This window comes from Schistocerca piceifrons, chromosome 2 (genome assembly GCF_021461385.2).
Source record: "Schistocerca piceifrons isolate TAMUIC-IGC-003096 chromosome 2, iqSchPice1.1, whole genome shotgun sequence".
NCBI lineage: Eukaryota > Metazoa > Arthropoda > Insecta > Orthoptera > Acrididae > Schistocerca > Schistocerca piceifrons.
Window position 1 is genome coordinate 943,280,900 of NC_060139.1, and position 23,879 is coordinate 943,304,778.

Sequence of the window (23,879 nt, forward strand, 5' to 3'; positions counted from 1 at the left end):
TGCTTGGTAGGCCTTTGCTTTAAATTCATGTTGATTCTTAAAGTGGAGATTTTTAGTGTCAAATAAGATCATAATACACTGAACATAAAACATAGTCCATAATTTGATAATAAATTGTTGTCAGTGATATCAGTCTATAATTATACACATGTTATCAATATAATGGAAGGAAACATTCCACGTGGGAAAAATTATATATAAAAACAAAGATGAGGTGACTTACCGAACAAAAGCGCTGGCAGGTCGATAGACACACAAACAAACACAAACATACACACAAAATTCAAGCTTTCGCAACAAACTGTTGCCTCATCAGGAAAGAGGGAAGGAGAGGGGAAGACGAAAGGAAGTGGGTTTTAAGGCAGAGGGTAAGGAGTCATTCCAATCCCGGGAGCGGAAAGACTTACCTTAGGGGAAAAAAAGGACTGGTATACACTCGCACACACGCACATATCCATCCACACATACAGACACAAGCTGTGCGAGTGTATACCTGTCCTTTTTTCCCCCTAAGGTAAGTCTTTCCGCTCCCGGGATTGGAATGACTCCTTACCCTCTCCCTTAAAACCCACTTCCTTTCGTCTTCCCCTCTCCTTCCCTCTTTCCTGATGAGGCAACAGTTTGTTGCGAAAGCTTGAATTTTGTGTGTATGTTTGTGTTTGTTTGTGTGTCTATCGACCTGCCAGCGCTTTTGTTCGGTAAGTCACCTCATCTTTGTTTTTATATATAATTATACACATGTTTTATGACTACGAAAATATGAATTAGGGTTTTTTCCAATGGCTTGGAATACTTCCAGCAACGTAAACTAAACTGATGCTATACAAGGAGAAAGTTGCTTTGCATAATCTACTGAAAATTATACAGGTATCTCAGCAGGCTCAGTTGCCACCTCTGTTGAATGATTTTAGTTGATTTTCTATAATGTCATCAATTACCTTAATATCAGACTTTGATTTTCATCCAGTGATTGAAAGGAGACATCACAAAGCATGATTCCTCAACTTGTTACAAATTTGGAAAACAGAATTCCATATTTCAGCTGTCTCTTTGTCAACCTCCCATTTCGGTGTAAATGTGATCACTGAGAAACTGTACAGATGAGTTACGTGTATTTACTGACTTTATGTAAGATCAGAACATCTTAATATTTTTCCACAAGATTAATAAGAAAATATTTTTAACACACTGAATGCTTTTTGCTGATCTTCTGATGCTCATTTTGGCTTCATTAGGCTTTTTTAAAGTAATACTTTGCCTTCATTTAAATCTGTGATGAGGTTCTCTTTGCTTTCACAGACGGTTTTTGACATAGCTCTTGAAATAAGTCAGGTCATTCCCATCCCTCACAACCTTGAATAAGCATACTGTACAGTCATTTTATTCATTAATCCACACACACATTCTAAATTGTAAATCTTATCATGAAGGAAAGCCTTTAGGGCTGTGGAACAAATCAATTTCTACTATTAACTGGCAGAACCATCCACTGCTTGTAAAGTGTAACAATAACCAATTACAACTTTATGTTTCCAGAATAAATTTTCACTTTGCAATGGGTGTGTTATAGATCTTGGTATTATGAACAGTAACAGAAAAATAAATATTTAGAAATAAAATCACTGATATTCCTCTTACACTGTATAGCTGCTGTTTCCACTTAGTACTAAATATTAAGTATTTACATAATTTTACTTTCTTCAAAGAACGCTTTTGGCTGTCCATAAGATGTAAAAATTAAAAACCTGTTTAATACAAACATGTGTTAACTGGAATTTGCATCCCATGTTCAAATATTATGATAAATTATAGAAAGTACTGTTTTTCTTTAGTTTAAAAGTTTGGAGATTTCCAATATCTAGCCTCATTTTTACTGGCAACCTGCTAAAAATATTTGCACCAGTATATAGAACTTCATTGTGAGCTACAGACAGAACCACACAATCTATATGGAAATTATTTGTAACCATCATGCAGTTGCTAATTTCACAATTCATTTTACATTTTCTTGTATTGTTAACAACACATAACTACCATCAGAAGTAAATGTATTGATATGTGACTTTAAGAATCACATGATCCCTAAGGCAGTTTCTGAAAAAGGTTTGATTATCAATTTTCAAAGAATGGAAAATCCAGGATAGAATAATGACTATTATGAAAAGGATAGATTGTTACTCGCCACACACAGGTGATGTTGAGTCACAGAGAGGCAGAACAAAAGGACAGCTACAGATGCGAGCTTTTGGTCAAAAAAGGCCTTCTTCTAACATAAAAAACACTATCACATTCACACAAGCACAACTCACAAACACATGATCACTGTCTCTCACCATGAAGAGTGGAGTTGGTGGCCAGAGACAGTGGTCATTTGTGTGCGAGTTGTACTTGTGGTAATGCATGTGTGTTTCCCACATTAGAAGAAGGCATTTTGGCCAAAAGCTCTCATTTATAGCAGTCCTTTTGTTGTGCATGTCTGTGATTCAACATCTCATCTACATATATGGTGAACTGAGGTTACCAATTTTGCACAACATTCTCATGGTATGCATCTGTAGAACAAATCTTTTTTACCTTTTGCCCCAGAAAATTATGCTACAGGACAGCATTGAGAGTAAGTATGCAAAGTCTGTGCCAGCAATCCTGTCTGCACGTGAAAACAATAAGAGAGATTTCTAAGTGCAAATCAGGTAGAACTGAGCTTGCTGATGAACTTATTCTTAAGCTGGTACCAACGCAATTTGTTGTCCGTTCAGAAACATAGGATTTGCTCACAGTTTCATTTAGGCCATTCCCCATTAATTGTTACTTCTAGTACACGAACACCTTCTTCGTTTGTTTGTTCTGTAAGGCTACAAATTAAACTCTTTCATGCGACATAAACTTAATTCTATTGCTCTGATATGTTGGCTGTATCTGGTATGTGTGTTTCTGGGGCCTTTTATTAGTATACAGTAGTTGCATTTGAAGCATAAATCATAGTTTTTAAAATTCCTGCAATGTCTTTGGTAAACCATTTACTTAGTTCAATAACAAGACTGGGCTGAGGCATGAATCTCACAAGACACAATATTTAATGTTTCCTCACTCTGAATATACTTTCAGCCCTACCTTATTTGTTATTATAATTCTTTATTCTCTGTTATAAAGATAATACGTCATAAGTTCAGGGGAGATGCCTTCAACATTACACTGGTGCCTCTATCATCCACTGGTGACAGTTGATTGTAGAAGTATCAGGGATCAAATTTTATCCTGTGTAAACAGACATTTGCATATAAATACCTCCACCATCATTCACACATTGTGCTATGTCAGTCCCATCGTGAAGGACAGCCTTCAGGGATGTGGAACGAGTCACGTTATACATTAACAAACAGAAGCAACCACTGCTGGCTACTTCTGTAAAGTATAGCAACAACAAATTATGATTAGTGCTGGTGGTATGGCTGCTCACAATCTTTGGTCATTCAGCATTGAACTGGTAAGTGATTTGCTATACTGCAGCTGGTCTACCCAATACTGTGTCTCACAAAATTTGGTGGCAACCACTGTTATCAACACATTGTTCCCAATGGCACAGACTGTAATCACAGCAGTTTCCATGAAATTGAAATATCTGTGATGTACACTTGACACGATAGCACTTGGAAAGCCCAATACGAGCATGACTTGGGAGATTGGGTGACTCGTGTCAGGCACACACAATCTGAGTATAATCAAAGGCACTGGTACTGCTGATAACATACCAGTCATGTGAAATGGTGAATGTTTCATCCACTGTGTGGGTATTCTATCGACACTGGCGAGCTTCTGGATAGAAATAACCAACAGTTACAATTAAAGCTCTTTATTCGTGCACAACAAGCAGCAAAACAACACATGTTGAGCGAATACAAACACAATCCACAACAAGATTCAGAGCTCACTAAATCCTAAGACAGAGCACTCCTTATTCTACTGTTATTGGTGATCTATAGTTGCCACAAAGCTACACCCCCCTCCCCCTTCAGCCCCTAGCAGTGTGGAGCACTGGGGAAAGTAAGTGGATGTGGGTGTTGTCAAATACAAGGATGTCAAGGATGTTGAGGGCCACTAAACAGGTGTTGGCTGATCATGCAAAGAAGCATAATCAACCATGCCATGGCTGGTTCGAATGGGAGGCATGGGTGGACCATTTCTTGTGGAGTTGAGGAGGTGCATGCAGGATGGGCTAGAGAAGGTATAGTCCACCATCCAGAAAGGAGGGCAGACTGGTCACCGTGCATGCATGAACTGTACTGGCATGGGAGGTGACAGCGTTGGAGTAGCGGCGAAAAGGGGGAGGCATATCTTGAGCATCACTGTTATTCCAGCGGCATCCACCTCATCTGGAATGGGAACTGAGCAGAGGATGGTTATATGTGAAATGGGTGTGGCCTTGGGTGAAGTGCCCCTTGTACGAAGGATGAAGAGTGATCCATCTTGGAACTGTGGTGTAAGGGAAGTTCATCACTCGGGCACCCAGAAGTACTGATGAAAAATCAAATCTTGTTGATGGCAGTCATAGGTGGCACTGAAGGAGAAAAAGGGGGGGGGGGGGGATATTGTAGCTCAGGAGAAGCACTAGAGCACATTGAGGGCACCATTTGTGATGATGCAATGTCACACACAATGTGTTTTTGAACATCAGGCAATGGATCATCACACACTGAGTCCATGTGAGGCAAGGGAGGGAAATCATAAATGCAACCACTGAGCGACTGACAGGCATAGGCTCAACACATGCACAATCAGGTTGATTCACAGGTTGAGGGGTAGTATGTACTGGTTCAGGGTCATCATGCGATGGTGTGGAACTCAACTCAAGAGGTTGTCGTGGGCTGATTCCTCGACTATCCAAGCTGGTTTAACCCACTGAAATGAAACTGTCTCACACTGGCCGTTGATGAGGACGTCCACAGTATTAGCCATGTATGCCAATACCCAATGCCGACCAGAGTAAGGCGACAGTAGTGCTGATTTGACAGTGTCATCCCATAACATAATAAATTCGCATGAGTCCAAGGCCGAGTGCAAGAAAACGGGGGCTAGGAGGGGGCGGCGGGGGGTAGGTATACATTGTAGGGGTGGTGTACGGATCACAGCTATGTGCAACTGGACACGGTTGACAAGAGTGGGGAGACCAGCTAGATCAACAGTTGCAGCATCATTGACAAACTCAGTTGGGAGGACTAATCTCTCACCACACAGGACATCTGCAAGTGACACCTGGAAGTCTGCTTTATAAGCCTTGTGGATTTGCAATATGACCCAGGGGAGATCATAGAACCATTCACTGCAGTGGCACATGAGGGCCACTTTCTGAGCCCTATGCCAACACTCAACGAACCTGTTACTCTCAGAGTCATATGCCATAGTGCAAAATTTATTCACGCCACAGAGTAGGCAGAGTTGTTAAATAACAGTGACTCAAACTGTCTATCTTGATCAGTTGTGATGGAAGTATGGCGCCTGAATCTAGCTATCCAGGAAGATAAAAATCTTGAGCTAGAGAATACATGGAGGAAAAATAAAAACTTTAAGGTTCGCCGATGACATTGTAATTCTGTCAGAGGCAGCAAAGGACTTGGAAGATCAGTTGAACGGGATGGACAGTGTCTTGAAGAGAGGACATAAAATGAACATCAACAAAAGCAAAACAAGGATAATGGAATGTAGTCGAACTAAGTTGGGTGATGCTGAGGGAATTAGATTAGGAAATGACACACTTAAAGTAGTAAAGGAGTTTTGCTATTTGGGGAGCAAAATAACTGATGATGGTCGAAGCAGAGAGGATATAAAATGTAGACTGGCAATGGGAAGGAAAGCGTTTCTGAAGAAGAGAAATTTGTTAACATCGAGCATAGATTTAAGTGTCAGGAAGTCATTTCTGAAAGTTTTTGTATGGAGTGTAGCCATGTATGGAAGTGAAACATGGACAATAAATAGTTTGGACAAGAAGAGAACAGAAGCTTTTGAAATGTGGTGCTACAGAAGAATGCTGAAGATTAGATGGGTAGATCACATAACTAATGAGGAGGTATTGAATAGGATTGGGGAGAAGAGGAGTTTGTGGCACAACTTGACTAGAAGAATGGATCGGTTGGTAGGACATGTTCTGAGGCATCAAGGGATCACCAATTTAGTATTGGAGGGAAGCATGGAGGGTAAAAATCATAGAGGGAGACCAAGAGATGAATACACTAAGCAGATTCAGAAGGATGTAGGCTGCGGTACGTACTGGGAGATGAAGAAGTTTACACAGGATAGAGCAGCATGGAGAGCTGCATCAAACCAGTCTCAGGACTGAAGACCACAACAACAACATGTGACAGATAATAAGCTATCACATTTTAAAAGCCATGAATATGTCAGATGTTCTTTGTGTATAGCCAGATGAAATCCAACAGCGAAAACTTGCATGTGTGAGTGTCAATGGCAAGTTTGCAAATGGCATCCATGAGGGGATGATGATCGGCGAAAATTGTTACATTCTCCCTTCGACGTTTGTGTGGAAATGTTTAACGGCCTCATACACTGCAAAAAGTTCTCTGTCGAAAGCTGACCACTTACGTTGAGCCGCAAATACGTATTCTTTCAAAAAAAAAAAAATGAAAAAAAATGGCTTGGCTGATTTGTGTCACCAACATGTTGTTGAAGAACAGCATCTATCACAAAATCACTTGCATCTGCCACAACAGAGATTTGAGCATGTGGCAAGGGGTGGCCACATTCTAGAGCTGTCTTGAGACCCTCAAATGCTTTTATCATACTGTCAGACCACTATATCCAGTGATTATCAGAAGTTTGTTTGCCAGCTAATGCGACCTTAAGGGTGGCTAGGATAGCTGCCACCATCAGTAAGTTACATCTGTAAAAACTGATCGTCCCCAAAGACCAGTGCAATTCACGAATAGTTGCAGGGAGTGGCAGGCTGCGAATGCAGTTGACCCGGTCTTGTGAAGGGCATATACCGTCACAGGAGACTGTGTACCCCAGAAAGATAACAGAGGTACGTCGAAGCTGTGATTTATTGTGATTAATCTTAACTCCGTTACTTGCCAGCAAGTCCTGTATCATGGCCAAAAGATGTGGCTTATGTTCCCCATCAGAGGAGGGGAAAATGAGAATATTGTCTAGGTGTGTGTAGAAGTAATAACAGTTACAGAGAAGTGAGTTGATGAAAAATTGCCAAGTTTCAGCCACATTTTTGAGGCCATATGGCATGTAACAAAATTTATGATGGTTGAAGGGGGTGATCAAGGTTGTTTTGGGTATGTCACTCTATTCCATCGGTATTTGTAAATATGCCTTGCAGCAGTCTGAAACACTGAAAATGCGTGCTCCACTTAATAGTTGGGCAAAGTCCTAAATATGTGGGATAGAATAATTGTCTATTACGGTATGCACATTAAGGCAATGATATTCACTACAGATGCGCAATGTGTCATCCTTCTTGGAGACTAAGTACATGGGGAAAGACCAGTTACTGTCCAACAATCGAACAATGCCTACCCGCAGAAGTTCAGTCACTGCAACTTTAGCCACACCTATTTTGTGTGGAGGGAGGCGATGTGCTTTATGACGCACTGGTGCACCATCTGTCTTGACAGTTTTATGCTGGCCACATGGAAAGCCCAAGCGAACAGTGCACCAGGGATGAGTTTAATAGGTAACACAACCATGCCATCGACACAAAGTGTCAATTTATTGTCCGCTTCAAGGAAAACTTTGGATGGTGTTACATCCACTACAGTGAATGAGAGTGGAACAATGCTAACATCAGCTCCCACGTTGACAAGGAAATGATGACGCGAGCATAAATACAAGGCATATGGACGGCCTTGTGCAGTAGAAGGTTGAACAGGGTGCATTGTTGGTAGGCACCCTTCCTCATTGTCATGATCTGTGGCCCATGTGAAAAGTTTGGGAATGCACAGGGCAGTTGGCAGTTCAAGTGGCGTCTCCAAAAGTTGTGTGGAGCCAGCTCAGTGGATATACTGGGTGTGGGGCTGAGCATGAGTCAGCTGGGACTTCTACTCATCCTGTGGCAGTAGCTGAGGGTAGCGGCTCGGCTGCAGTCGGTGAGAAACAGCTGGTGGTTCATGTTGCTGACTACTATGTACCTGCAGTTCATTACATTGCTCAAGCTGAGCCTGCACCTGACCTCTACCAACTAACAGAGGAAATATAGGCGCTGGCATCCAACCTCAGTACGAGGGGTTTTTAAAAAGTCCGTGCAAAGTCCTAGAGACGGCACCACTGGTACGTATCCAGGTCATGTTTAGTTAGTAGCATCTTTGGAAAGAATGCACACAAAGTTTCAGCCATATTGATCTATTTCTTTGTGTTTGGCATTCATGTGATTCAAGGAAATCAAGTGATTGTCAAAAAATGGATGAAAAAGAATTTCGTATGGTCATTAAACATTACTTTATGAAAGGAAAAAAACGCCTCAGGAGACTAAAGAGAATCTTGATAAACATTATGGTGATTCTGCACCTTCGATTAGAACAGTTTATAAGTGGTTTCAAAATTTTCGGAGAGGCCATATGGGCACAAGTGATGCTGAACTTTTTGGACGCCCTGTGGAGGTTACAGCTCCAGAAATCATTGATAAAATCTATGATATGGTGATGGAAGACAGAAGAGTTAAGACAGACCATAAGTGAGCACTTTTTGGAGCAAGCGACAGTGCGGAACTGAGTCGAACACCTTTCGAAAGTTGAGAAATGTGGCATCAACCTGGGAGCCGGTATCTAGAGCCTGTTGTATATCATGCACAAAGAGGGCCAGCTGTTTCTCGCATGACCGCTGTTTCCAAAAACCATGCTGGTTTCTGCAGATGGGCTTCTCAGAGTCTAGAAAAGTCATTATGTCTGAACACAAAATATGTTCCATGATTCTACAACAAATCGATGTCAGTGAAATTGGCCGGTAATTATGTGCATCTGATTTTCTATCCTTTTTATAGATTGCTGTGACCTGGGCCTTCTTCCAGTCCATGGAACTTTCCGCTGTTACGACAATCTCTGATAGATGATGCATAAGAATGGTGCTATATTTGTAGCATAGTCAACATAAAATGCTTCCTGGTGTCTAAGGATCTTAACTGTTTTACAATCCCAGATACACTAAACACTATGTCAACCATCCTTGCATTTGATCGATAATTGAAAGGGGGAATGGTGCTGCAGTCCTCTACCGTAAACGAGTTTTTGAAAGCTAGATTTAGAATTTCAGCCTTCTGTTTATCATTAGTTACATTACCCATACTGTCAGCAAGAGAAGGTATTGAATTATTTGCAGTGTTCATAGATTTTATGTACAACCAAAATTTTTGGGGTTATTTTTAGAATCTGCAGATAAAATATTGCTTTCAAATTCGTTAAAAGATTCTCTCATTGTCCTTCTGAAGCTGCTTCCATTTTGCATAATTTCTGTTTGTCAGCGGAGCAGTGACTATGTTTAAAATGACTGTGCAAAATTCTCTGCTTCCTCAGCAACTTCCTAATTTATTTGTTGTACCTAGGTGGATCCTTTCGCTCCCCTATATTTTTGCTAGGCACATACTTCTCTAGCACATGGTGGACAATACCTTTAAATTCTGACCAAAGATGCCCAATATCTTTGTGTCCAATGAAGAATGCTTGGAGCTGACTATGAAGATATTCATTAATGACACTTTTATTTGCTTTCCCAAACAAGAAAACTCTATGCTGTTTCTTTGTTTTTTTTTTTTTTTGCAAATTCCACTGACATAGAAGCCACAATGACATTATGGTCACTAATACCTTCTTCCAGATTAACTTCCTCAAAAAGATCAGGTCTGTTTGTCACCAATATATCTAATATGTTCCCATCTCAAGTTGGTTTTCTAACCAATTGCTCCTAGAATAACTTCACATGAATCTTTGTTTCTGCCCCCTGTGATAAACATGTTATTTTATGGATGCCAGATTAAAGTCTCCACCAATAACTAATGGATAATTTGGATATTTACTTCCTATGTACTCAAGACTTTCCTTGAAATGTTCTGCGATGTTTGTTGCGGATGCTGATGGTCTATAAAAACATCCTAATACAATGGTCAATCCTTGTCTGATTGACAGCTTTATCCAGACTATTTCACAGTCCGACCCAGTATCAATCTCAACTGCATTTAAACAGCTTTTAACTGTAATGAACACACCACCTCCCACAGCATCAGTCCTATCCTTCCTAAGGCCGGTATTACACTATCAAATTTCTTTGTCCAATATCTTTGTCAAAGATATTTGATGGTGTAATAGGGACTTTGTCAAATGTCGTCCAAAATTTGATCAAATCTAGGGCCTCGCTGTAGATTTGATCAAAGAAATCGCTTGTCTTCTGTTCACTGCAATGTGACATGTTACCACATGGAGCGCTAGCATCATTGTAGCGTTCTGTCGTCTGTATTGTTTTTATAAACATTGCCGGTAAATACAATTGGTGTGTGCCGACAACTACAAAATTAATAGAGATGTATGAATCTGATGAGGCGCTTTACAATGTGAGGCACCCTGAATACAAAAACAGATTAAGAAGATTGGAGACCTGACCTGACCTAACATAACCCTCTCTTGTAGCAAGGAATCGGAGTGTTACAGTGAGCCTGTCTTCTGAAGATGTAGCAGTTCTTAAGCGAATATTGTGCTTTGTGATATGAGGATACACTTCACTGAGCACATACGGAAATGTATGCTCATCCTTTCTTAAGTATTTGATGTACGACCTGACGTCTTTCACTGTGAGCTCACGTAACAAGTTTTGTTGAATGCTTTTATCGTGTCGTCGTAAAACCCATGGCTTCACCCAGATTAGATTAGTTTTTCATTCCATAGATCCGTGGTGAGGAGATCCTCGCGGATGTGGAACATGTCAATTTTTTTAAGCTGAAATATCAATACTAATAGTATGAATAAATACAATACATCATTTGTTTCTATTAAAAATTTTGTCAGTGGAGTAGAAGGAGTTGGCCACTAGTAAGTCTTTCAGGCTCCTTTTAAACTGATCTTTATTTGTAATTAAATTTTTTACGTTTGCTGGCAAATTATTGAAGATGAGTGTTCCTGAGTAGTGGACCCCTTTTTGAACTAAAGTAAGTGCTTTTAAGTCCTTGTGCAGATCATTTTTGTTCCTGGTATTGTATGTATGAACTGAGTTGTTTGTTGGAAAAAGAGATATATTATTTAGGACAAATTTCATTAAGGAGTAAATATACTGAGAGGCAGTAGTTAGTATACCCAGTTCTTTGAAGAGGTTTCTGCAGGACGTCCGTGAATTTACTCCACAAATAATACGTATTACATGCTTTTGGACTTTGAAAACTTTTGTTTGACTTGAAGATTTACCCCAAAATATTATCCCATATGACATTATGGAATGAAAGTAGGCAAACTATGCAAGCTTTTTCATTTTTATGTTGCCTATGTCTGCTAACACTCGAATTGCAAATGCAGATTTGTTAAGGCATTTCTGCGGTTCTGTGGTGTGCTCCTCCCAACTGAATTTATTATCAAGTTGTAATCACAGGAATTTAAGACTGTCAACCTCGTATGTATGGTTCCTTTTTTTCCCCCACTTCTTTTCCGCATGTGCACACAATGCAATTGCGGTACGTGCAACTGCTGCGGTTAATATCAAGTTGTTGTCAGCCATCTTGAACTTTGATGAAAAATTTGATGACAGTGTAATACCCCTTCTAGCGCTACGTCAAAGATCTTTGTCAAATATATTTGACGGAATATTTGATCACACCTTTGATCAAATCTTTGACAAAGAAATTTGATAGTGAAATACCGGCCTAAGCATTGTCCAATCCGAGTTCAAAATTTCACTGCTTTTTATGTCTTGTTTCAACCAGCTTTCGGTACCTAACACAATATTGGCATTGCTGCTGTTTATTTTGGAGAGTAACTCAGGGACCTTGCTGCAGACACTTCGACAACTTACTAACATGAATTAAACATACTTAAATCCTTTGGAATGACCTGTTTTGGCGAACTAACAATTTTTAGTTGGCACACCCACATCAGTGACATGAACTGGTAATTTTTCAGGCCAACAGATTATTTCCTGCGGGGAGGAACCTAATTGTGATGGGAGACTGGAAATGGAAGAGGAGGAAAAATAATAAAACAACATGGACTGAGGTAAGGAATAAAAGAGTAAGGAGTCTGGTGGAATTTTGGTGCAGATAATAATTTAGTAGTCAGAATATTTGGTTTAAAAATCATAGGAGGAGGTTATATAGATGGAAGAGACTGAGAGAAGCAAGAAGATTTCAAACATATTTCATAAAGGTAAGATAGAGATTTGGAAACCAGATTTGAAACTGCAAAACAATTCTGGGGTCAGATATATACAATGATCACAATTTATCACAACTGAAGGAAAGACAGGAAATTAAGGATATGGGATCTGGATAATCTGGAAGAAGCAGAGGTGGTTGAGAATTTCAAAGTGGGTTCTAGACAACCATTGGCAAAGAGGGGAAAGGAAAGCTATAGAATGTTAATGAGTAACCTTGTGAGGTGAAATAGTGTAGGCAGTAGTGGATCAAATAGGCAGAAAAGATAAATCCTAGTAGAAATATATTGACAATATACAAAATATTGAATCTAACTGACGAAAGGAGAAAATATAAAAAATGTCACTAATGTATCAGGCAAAATGGAATACAGACATCTACAATACGAGACTGACGGGATGTGCAAAATGGTAAAGATGGAATGGCTAAATAAAAAATGCAAACACATAGAAGCATGCATAATTATGGGAAAGACAGAGCCACCTATGGGCAAATTTGAATGGCCTTTGGAGAAAAGAGATGCAGCAGTATGAATATCAAGTGCTCAGATGGCAAGCCCTTACTAAGCAAAGACTGGAAAGCTGAAAGGTAGAAGGAATATTGGGTGTCCAAAGGTATCCAAAATGAACAAACTATAACCTGCAAACTATTTATTATATATATTTATGGCTTACTATGGCCTACAATGTTGCGAAAGGACACTGTTGAAGTTTTTTCCTGAATATCACACCCTCAGTAGATTTCAATATAGAACCCCATGGTGGCACGACAAATATCCAGGCGATATTCCACCTCGTCCCATGTAGCCTGGAGCATGATTAGCATAACTGCTGCCATAGCATCCCTTATGTGGTCTTTCAAGTGCTGAACACTGTTGATTTTAAACAGGTAATTACATTTTTCATATAAACCCATAAGAAACAAAATTTAATGTTGTGAAGCGCACAGGTCAAGCAGGCCAAACAGTTGGCTCACCTCTGCCAATCCACTTTCCAGGCATTTCTCTATTCAGACATTCCATAACAAAGAGGTTGAAATGTGGTGGAGCTCCATCTTGCTGGTAAAACGTTGTCATGTGATAGTTTTGGGAATTCGTACTGTACCAGTATATCCAGGTACAAAATTCCAGTCACTGTCAGTGAAGAATGATCCACTCACCATGTTAAGCATTAAGCCAGCCAACACATAGACTTTATAGGGATGCACCTCTCCTATTCACATGCAACAAGTGGGTTTTCACTTCCTCATATTCTACAGCTGTGTGTGTTTACAGCTACACTAACAGGAAATCCATTTCATAAGAGAAACACACATGTTGAAGGCAGATGGGTGACTCAGCATTCCTTTTAGCAGTTCTAATGCGGATTTCATTAATCTTGTTTGTTCTTAGATGGAATGTTTTGTGCACTGTTTAATGTGGAATCTGTAACTGCAAACTAGAAGGATGAACAGATATATGAAGGCTTCATTGAATTGCATCTCTAACAAGATCCTGACATTTTCTTTGGAGATCTGTGGCTTTTCAGCAGAATTTACATGTAACAGACTACCTGTGCTTCTGAGTTTATTGTTCCAGAATTGAATGCTTTTCCCTCATAGGCAGTTTTCATCCATGTTGGGTTCTGAAATAGCTTTTACTGATCTAACAGGTTGTACCCTGCCAACATTAAAACATACTGAACCTGCTCCTGCATTGTTGCCATTTTAACTGTGCTTAACAAAAACAAATTATTTGCACAACCTTGCCAACTATGCAGAACAAAACTTCCAGAGATTCTATTTGTACCCATCTAGCTAGGGAGGTATAATAAGGAGAGCTATCATGGTGTCAAAAACTTGGAGCCAACGTCCAATTTGTTAGTTGTCCTTAACATTAGCTTCTGGTGGAAACATCTTCACAAAGGAAGACACCATGGTAATAGTGGGTGGGGTGGGCAACAGCATAGATAGGAAACTAATTATTCAATTGAGAGTGACCTGGTAAAGATAGCTTCAGCAACGAGATATACTGGTGTTGGGCTTGTCTCTCTTCTGAGGCACCATGACCGGCCTCATTTAAATTCTTCTGTTAAGAGAGTTAATTTAGAGGTGGGACGGCTGCTTGGATCATATATGGGGTTTCATATCAATGTGGTTTCCATTGACTCTATCAACAGGTGGGACTATACTAAGCATGGCCTTCACCTCAACAAGAAAGGGAAGGGGAAAACTGTCTGGGCTAATAGCAAATAACTTAGGGGGGGACAGATCAGCAGTTTTTTAAGGCAGGGAGGGCAGAAACAAAAGACATTCAGAGACAGGCTGGAAATGACATTCACATTGATAAAACAGGGAGCCAGAAAGCAAATTATAATGTACACAATTCATGCAGACAGCCTCTGACTGAAACCAGAGATACTCAAAAATTGGCAGGAAAATTAGGTTCATCCAGTTGTAATTCAGCCACTGCAAAAAATCAGTTACCGTTATTGCATCAGAATATCTGAGGACTAAGGGGTAAGCTTAATGAGTTGCTTATTTGCCTTAAAGAATTAGAGTTGAGCTAACCAGTTGATATAATCTGCCTCTCTGAACATCATGTGATCACTGGTACAGATCTGTTAAACGTTACAGGATTCAAGTCAGCTTCTTATTTCTGTAGAGAAAATATGGAGAAACGAGATGTTGCCATATTTGTCAGAAACTGTTTTGATTTCAAGACTAATGATATTAATAAATTTTGCTCAGAGCAGCACTTAGAAGCTTGTGCAACAGAAGTAGTATTTCATAATGAGCCATTTATAATAGTAGGTATATACAGATCACCTTCAGGAAATTTTAACATCTTCATAAAAAATATGGAAGCTCTGCTATCCCATCTCATGGTAGAAAAATGAAGAAATAGTGGTTGCTGGTGATTTTAACGATTTATTGAAAAGCTCTGTCAATGAAAAATTATTGCAGTCAGTAACACTATCATTCAATTTAGATCCTACTGTGAACTTTGATACCAGGATATGTAAATGCTCTGAGACTGCTACTGATAATATCTTTGCAGACAAATCTAGGGGAAAAAAGTCATATCACAAAACCAATAGTAAATGGGCTATCTGATAATGACATGCAGCATCCTGTGTTAAATGTTGAAACTTGTCACGATAAAAAATCTATTAAATCTGAGTCCAGGAGGATAATAAATAAGTCAAAACTTGAGAAATTCAGGAAATTGCTCAAAGACATGAACTGGATAGATGTTTACAATATTTCTGACTCAAATGGAAACTACAAAACATTCATTAATAAAGTTACCTCCACTTTTGAAAACTGTTTTCCCCTAAAGATAACTCAAATCACACACAAGTCAAAAAATAAACTTTGGATTACACAAGAAATGAAGATATCATGTGGGACAAAAAGGAGACTGTTCCTACTACCTAGGAACAGCGCTGGTGTTAGAATTGTAATGTATTACAAAGAATACAGCAAACTATTGAAGCAAGTAATCCAGAAATCAAAGCAACTTTATTGTGAGAAAATGATAATTACATCAGGCAACAAAATAAAAACTGTATGGGATATAGTGAAGACAGAGACAGGTGGGACCAAAAACAAAGAGGAACAGATAGCTCTAAAAATAAATGAGACTTTGGTAACAAGTACATGTAGTGTTGCAAACCTCTTAAACAGGTACTTCATTTCTGTTACTGACAGCTTGGGGTTATCAGGTTCGGTGAACAGTGCAATGGGGCATCTGAGACCAGTCTTTAAAAATAACTTCCGTAAAATTGGAATGACACTCACGTCTCCCAAAGAAGTAGCCATCCGTCATAAAATCCTTAAAATCTAAGTATTCCAGTGGGTATGATAACATACCAACAAAGTTAATCAAAGAGTGCACATGTGAGTTGAGTTATATCTTAAGTTATTTGTGTAATCAATCTCTTATCAGCGGAACATATCCAGACTGGCTAAAATATGAAGTTAAGTCTCTTTACAAGAAGGGGGATAAAGAGATACCCTCAAACTATCGACCAATTTCATATTGCCAACTTTCTCAAAAATATTTGAAAATGTTGTGTTCAAACATCTCCTTAAGCATCTGACTGCAAACAATATATTATCCAGTTCACAGTTTGGATTTCTTAAGGGTTTTGATATAGAGAAAGCTATTTACACTTACAGTGAGAATGTACTTAATTCATTAGATAATAAATTAGAGGCTACTGGCATTTTCTGTGACCTGTCAAAAGCCTTTGATTGCATGAACCACAGCATTCTCTTAAATTAGAATATTATGGTGTCACCGGCAATGCTGCGAAATGGTTTGAGTCTTACCTATCTAAAAGGAAACAAAGGGTGTCATTGCGAAATACCTGTGCAGTAAGCAGTCAGTCTTCATCTGACTGGGAGTCACTTACATGTGGTGTTCCTCAAAGTTGCATCTCGGTCCAGTTTTTTCTTGTGTACATTAATGACCTCTCATCTGTTATGTTGCGAGATGCTAAGTTTGTTTTGTTTGCAGATGATACAAACATTGCAATAAGTAGCAAGTCAAGTACAGATTTAGAAATAGCTGCTAATCAAATTTTCACTGACATTAATAAGTGGTTTAAAGCTAATTCACTGCCATTAAACTTTGAGAAGACCCACTATATGCAGTTCAGAACTTGTAAGAGATTTCCTTCCAGCATGTATATAACATATGAAGACATGCATATTGAAGAGGTGGACAGTGTTAAATTTCTGGGATTACAACTCGATAACAAATTCAGTTGGGAAGGGCATACCACAGAATTACTTAAGCGCCTAAACAAGTCTGCATTTGCCATGAGAATGATGTCAGCTGTAGGAGATACAAATATAAAAAAAAACTTGCACACTTTGCTTACTTTCATTCTGTTACATCATATGGGATCATATTCTGGGGCAACTCATCACAACGAGCAAAAGTTTTTAGGGTGCAAAAGCATGTGATAAGAACCATTTGTTGTGTAAATTCAAGAACATATTGTAGAAACCTGTTCAAGGAACTTTGTATTCTAACCACTGCTTCTCAATATATTTATTACTTAATGAAATTTGTTGCAAGTAATACATCTCTATTTCCAACCAATAGCTCAATACATAGTATCAATACTAGAAATAAGAACAATCTACATATAGACCTAAAATCCCTTACCTTGGTCCAAAAATAAATTGTCAGCAACTATTAAAAACTTGGTTTCAGATAAAGTATGGTTTAAACAGAGTTTGAAAAACTTTTTGATAGAAAATCTCATATAAAGATGTGAAACAAATACTAACAAAGAGATAAGAGGGGCTGGCCAGTACTTAGCTCAGTACAGCCGATAGATGCACATAAAACAGAACCGAAAATTTACGTTCCTAGCTTTCGGAACAAATGTTCCTTCATCGGGGAGGAGAGAGGGGAAAGAAAGGGAAGGGAAAGGAGATTCAGTTACTCACAACCCAGGTTACCTACGTTAAACAACCTCACTCCCATTTACTCTTCAGTCTTATCCTCTTTCCCTTTCCTCTTTAGCCATTCACGCATCTTTTCATCCTACATAGTTGTGTTTATCTCTATACTATATACTTCTTTACTTCTGTATGCATTCTCTTTGGTTTGAAGCTGGCACAGTACTTATAGTAGAATATATGTGGCTTCCCTCTGACAACCATGCCTCCATCCTTGCTGCCCTCCCTATTTTCCTTTCCCTGTTGCTTCATAACCTGGGTTGTGAGTAACTGAATCTCCTTTCCCTTCTTCCCTTTCTTTCCCCTCTCTCCTCCCCGATGAAGGAACATTTGTTCCGAAAGCTAGGAACGTAAATTTTCGGTTCTGTTTTATGTGCATCTATCGGCTGTACTGAGCTGAGGTAAGTACTGGCCAGCCCCTCTATCTCTTTGTTAGTATTTGTTTCAAAACTTTTTGATAGGCAACTCTTTCTACTCCATGGAGACCGTTACGCCAGATTAAGTAACATATCTGCTAGATTTCAGTTTTGACAGCACTTGGTCACAACAGTCAAGATTAGGTATTTTGTGTATGATAAATTTATTAACAATGCATAACAGTGTTTCATTCTGACAGCATGTTAATTCTGTAAATTTTAGCTGTTCCAGCTTACCGTATTGTATTCACCTATTTCGACAATCTCCTGACAAACGATCAGCGTAGTAAGTATAATACTCAAATGTTTTATGTTACACTTCCTGACACGTTCCACACCCACAAGAATCATCTCAATTTTTGGGGCTAAGGCACAAAAACTGAATCTAATCTAATCTAATCAAAAATGCCATCCTGTGTCGTTTAAAGGTGTACTAATCATTCTGATTATTGTCTGAAGTGTAGAGAAATCACAGTTCATCTGTAAATGGACTCATTCAAGCAATGTTTTCTTTTATACATATGAAGTTTGGTTGCACTGTTTACCTTTACTGCAGTAGTTTTATTACTGTCATTTGATTTTTGATTCTACATTGGTCCGACTCGAAAAGCTCTCTGGGTAGAAAGGACGAACACTGACCAAAGTAATGTGTTAGGGAATACTAACAAAGGTACACAGCTGTGGACTGTGGGATGGAAGGAAAGCCATTAGGCAAAATCAAACAGTGGAATATCCAGGATGGAATAATAACAATGTGGAAAGGATAGCCTGTTACCCATCACACAGGGGAGGCCTCTGTCACTGGCAGGCACAATAAAAAGGACTGTTAAACATTTAAGCTTTAGCACAATTTTCTATTGTGCCTGTCTGCATCATTTTCATATTATTGTTATTCCATCCTGGACTTTCTTTTGTTTGATTACATTTCTCTTTTTTGTGATTCAGATTCAGATGGAGATTCTTTGTCATTCAGCATTATTACATGTAATAATCTTCATCAGTTCACTTCACCCAGGCCTATTAACTTTATAAAATATATTTTTACATATTTAAGTTGATATTGGGCATTTTTAAAAATTCTTCTAATGAATAGAATGGGTTAATTAACAAGAAGTTATGTAACTTTTCCTTAAATACTTTGATGGGTATGAGTGAGACATGTTTAAAAAAATTGTTATATATTTTAATTGCCATGTACTTATGACAATTGTTAATTTTTGCCGATCTATTTTGTGGCAAGAGCAGAGAAGTACAGATTCTTGTACGTAGTTGTTCCTTTGATTTGTTACACCTTAATTTGGTTGTTCAGCAAGTATATGGTTAACATTATCAAGAATATACAGATTAATAACTGTTAAAACTCTATGTTTAATGAACAATGTTTACAATGTGTCCTATTACCTACCTTTGCCATTACTCTGATTGCTTTCTTCTGGATCAACAGAATTTCACATAGTCTTTTGCTGTATCCCAGAGTATTAACCCATACGTTAAAAAGTATTCTATCCTTACATATTCAAATGTCGGACAGCACATCAGTCTCTTCAGCAGATATATAAATCTTGACAGCCTAATCACTGTGAGTTCAACACGAGAGTTCCATGTTAGTTTATTGTCAAGTATGATACCTAAAAATTTTGTATTTTGTTTTTTGTTTTTCTACTAGTCTTTGTAGACTGAACCACATATTCTGGGTATTTTTTTATTTAATAGTAGACCATACACATTAAACCACGATATTGCATTTCCTTTTGCCAAATTCATAGAAAGTTTACAGACAGAAAAGTTGTAACATATGCATACATATATGTCTTTACATCTATGTTTCCAGGTAAGTCATTTATATGTACAAGGAATATAGGTGGTCCTAATTTAGATCCCTGTGGCACTCCATGTTGAACCTCGAGTGTGTTTGAGAGATGATTTCCTGAACTAACCACTTGCTTTCTTTTATTGAGGTATGATTTGATGAGTTTTAAACTTTTGTCACTAATTCCACAGTACTCAAGTTAAGAAAGCAAAACAGAGTGGTCAGCACACTCAAAGCCTTGCTCAGATCACATAAGCTTACCTGTATACAAGCATGGTCCTCCAATGCTGCTAAAATGTCTCTCGCTAGGAGTTCTATGGCATGTATAGTTGACTTTCCTTTTCTGTAACCAAACTGTGATGTACTAGCAATATCACTTAGTTAGTGAACTGTGATTTATTAGTCTCATAATATACTCTTACAAATCATGTGATTATGGTACAGGAGACACATCAAAAATTACAAACTAGAATCTAACATTAATTTTTAAAACTATATTTAGACTGTGTAGCAGTATCTATATTTTCTTATTTTCCAGCTTAGGTACATATCTTTCTTGATAAAGGACAATTTGTTGTTTTTTTTCCACAATATAATGCTAATTTGCGGTTGGATTCTGCTCAAATTATCAGATCATCTTCCATGAACTCTTCTAATGAGTAATAACATTTGTGCATAAGAATTTGATGTAACCTTTTTTTTTTAGTATCCCTAGTTCCATGTTTAGAATGTTTTTGCCTTTAAGTTTGTTGTAGACTTTCATGCCCATATACTATGGGGTCTGGGCATTAATTTCAATATATGGACAGGAAGCATAAAACTATCTTTAGTCCTTGTACTGTATGGATGATCAAATCTGTTTTTAATGAACAATTCCGGTTTGTTGTGTAAAAATATCATTAGCTCGTATATGTACAGTCAAAATTTTTAGTTTCTGTAATAATGGACAACATGATTTTCTTTGCTGTGTAGTGGACATATTTCTGATAATTTTCTTATGGAGCTTCAGTACATGATACTGGAGCTCCCCCAGAAAATAATGCCATATCTTATCACTGATTCAAAGTAACTTACGTATGCTACTTTGTTAGTGGACATGTTAGTAGCACTTGATAATATATGCATGGCATATGCAAAGCTACCCAGTTTGCTGCACAGGTACTCAATGTGCATGTTCCAGTTTAGATTTTTATCAAGGTGTAGACCTCAAAATTTGTCAGAATGCACTTCTGTTAATTCTTCACTTTTATGATTTATACTTATTTTCTGGTCTTTTGACTGTTTAGTTCTGAATTAAATCAAGTTTGTTTTTGATGTGTTAAACTCCAGACCATTTAACTGGAACCACGACTCTAGCCTGTCTAATGTACCAGTGACTATCAGGAATCATTTCTGTTTCTTCGCTTTCTATCAAGACAGTCGTGTCATCAGCAAACAGGATGGATGATGAATTTATGTTTAATGGTAAGTCATTGACATACAATACAAAGAGAATTGGACCGACGATCAAACCTTGCGAGATACCCCGCGTTATTGTTTTCCAGTCTGAATGGTAGTTTACACCATTTGAAGTGATGATTGTTCTTTGTTTCCTATTAGATAAGTAACGGACCTCGGCGTTGGTGGGGAGGCTTGCGTGCCTCATCGATACAGATAGCCGTACCGTAGGTGCAACCACAACGGAGGGGTATCTGTTGAGAGGCCAGACAAACGTGTGGTTCCTGAAGAGGGACAGCAGCCTTTTCAGTAGTTGCAAGGGCAACAGTCTGGATGATTGACTGATCTGGTCTTGTAACAATAACCAAAACGGCCTTGCTGTGCTGGTACTGCGGACAGCTGAAAGCAAGGGGAAACGACGGCCGTAATTTTTCCCGAGGGCATGCAGCTTTACTGTATAATTAAATGATGATGGCATCCTCTTGGGTAAAATATTCGCGAGGTAAAATAGTCCCCCATTCGGATCTCCGGGCGGGGACTACTCAAGAGGATGTCGTTATCAGGAGAAAGAAAACTGGTGTTCTACGAATCGGAGCGTGGAATGTCAGATCCCTTAATTGGGCAGGTAGGTTAGAAAATTTAAAAAGGGAAATGGATAGGTTAAAGTTAGATATAGTGGGAATTAGTGAAGTTCGGTGGCAGGAGGAACAAGACTTTTGGTCAGGTGAATACAGGGTTATAAATACAAAATCAAATAGGGGTAATGCAGGAGTAGGTTTAATAATGAATAAAAAATAGGAGTACGGGTAAGCTACTACAAACAGCATAGTGAACGCATTATTGTGGCCAAGATAGACACAAAGCCCACGCCTACTACAGTAGTATAAGTTTATATGCCAACCAGCTCTGCAGATGACGAAGAAATTGATGAAATGTATGACGAGATAAAAGAAATTATTCAAATAGTAAAGGGAGATGAAAATTTAATACTCATGGGTGACTGCAATTTGTCAGTAGGAAAAGGGAGAGAAGGAAACATAGTAGGTGAATATGGATTGGGGCTAAGAAATGAAAGAGGAAGCCGCCTGGTAGATTTTTGCGCAGAGCATAACTTAATCGTAGCTAACACTTGGTTCAAGAATCATGAAAGAAGGTTGTATACATGGAAGAACCCTGGAGATGCTAAAAGGTATCAGATTATATAATGCTAGTACAGAGATTTAGGAACCAGGTTTTAAATTGTAAGCCATTTCCAGGGGCAAATGTGGACTCTGACCACAATCTATTGGTTATGAACTGTAGATTAAAACTGAAGAAACTGCAAAAAGGTGGGAATTTAAGGAGATGGGACCTGGATAAACTGAAAGAACCAGAGGTTGTACAGAGTTTCAGGGAGAGCATAAGGGAACAACTGACAGGAATGCGGGAAATAAATACAGTAGAAGAAGAATGGGTAACTTTGAGGTATAAAGTAGTGAAGGCAGCAGAGGATCAAATAGGTAAAAAAACGAGGGCTAGTAGAAACCATTGGGTAACAGAAGAAATATTGAATTTAATTGATGAAAGGAGAAAATATAAAAATGCAGTAAATGAAGCAGGCAAAAAGGAATACAAACGTCTCAAAAATGAGATCGACAGAAAGTGCAAAATGGCTAAGCAGGGATGGCTAGAGGACAAATGTAAGGATGTAGAGGCTTATCTCACTAGGGGTAAGATAGATACTGCCTACAGGAAAATTAAAGAGAATTTTGGAAAAAAGAGAACGACTTGTATGAAAATCAAGAGCTCAGATGGAAACCCAGTTCTAAGCAAAGAAGGGAAAGCAGAAAGGTGGAAGGAGTATATAGAGGGTCTACAAAAGGGTGATGTACTTGAGGACAATATTATGGAAATGGAAGAGGATGTAGATGAAGATGAAATGGGAGATGCGATACTGCGTGAAGAGTTTGACAGAGCACTGAAAGACCTGAGTCGAAACAAGGCCCCCGGAGTAGACAACATTCCATTAGAACTACTGACAACCTTAGGAGAGCCAGTCCTGACAAAACTCTACCATCTGGTGAGCAAGATGTATGAGACAGGTGAAATAACCTCAGACTTCAAGAAGAATATAATAATTCCAATCCAAAAGAAAGCAGGTGTTGACAGATGTGAAAATTACCGAACTATCAGTTTAATATGTCACAGCTGCAAAACACTAACGCAAATTCTTTACAGACGAATGGAAAAACTGGTAGAAGCCGACCTCGGGGAAGATCAGTTTGGATTCCGTAGAGATATTGGAACACGTGAGGCAATACTGACCTTACGACTTATCTTAGAAGAAAGATTAAGGAAAGGCAAACCTACGTTTCTAGCATTTGTAGACTTAGAGAAAGCTTTTGACAATGTTGATTGGAAT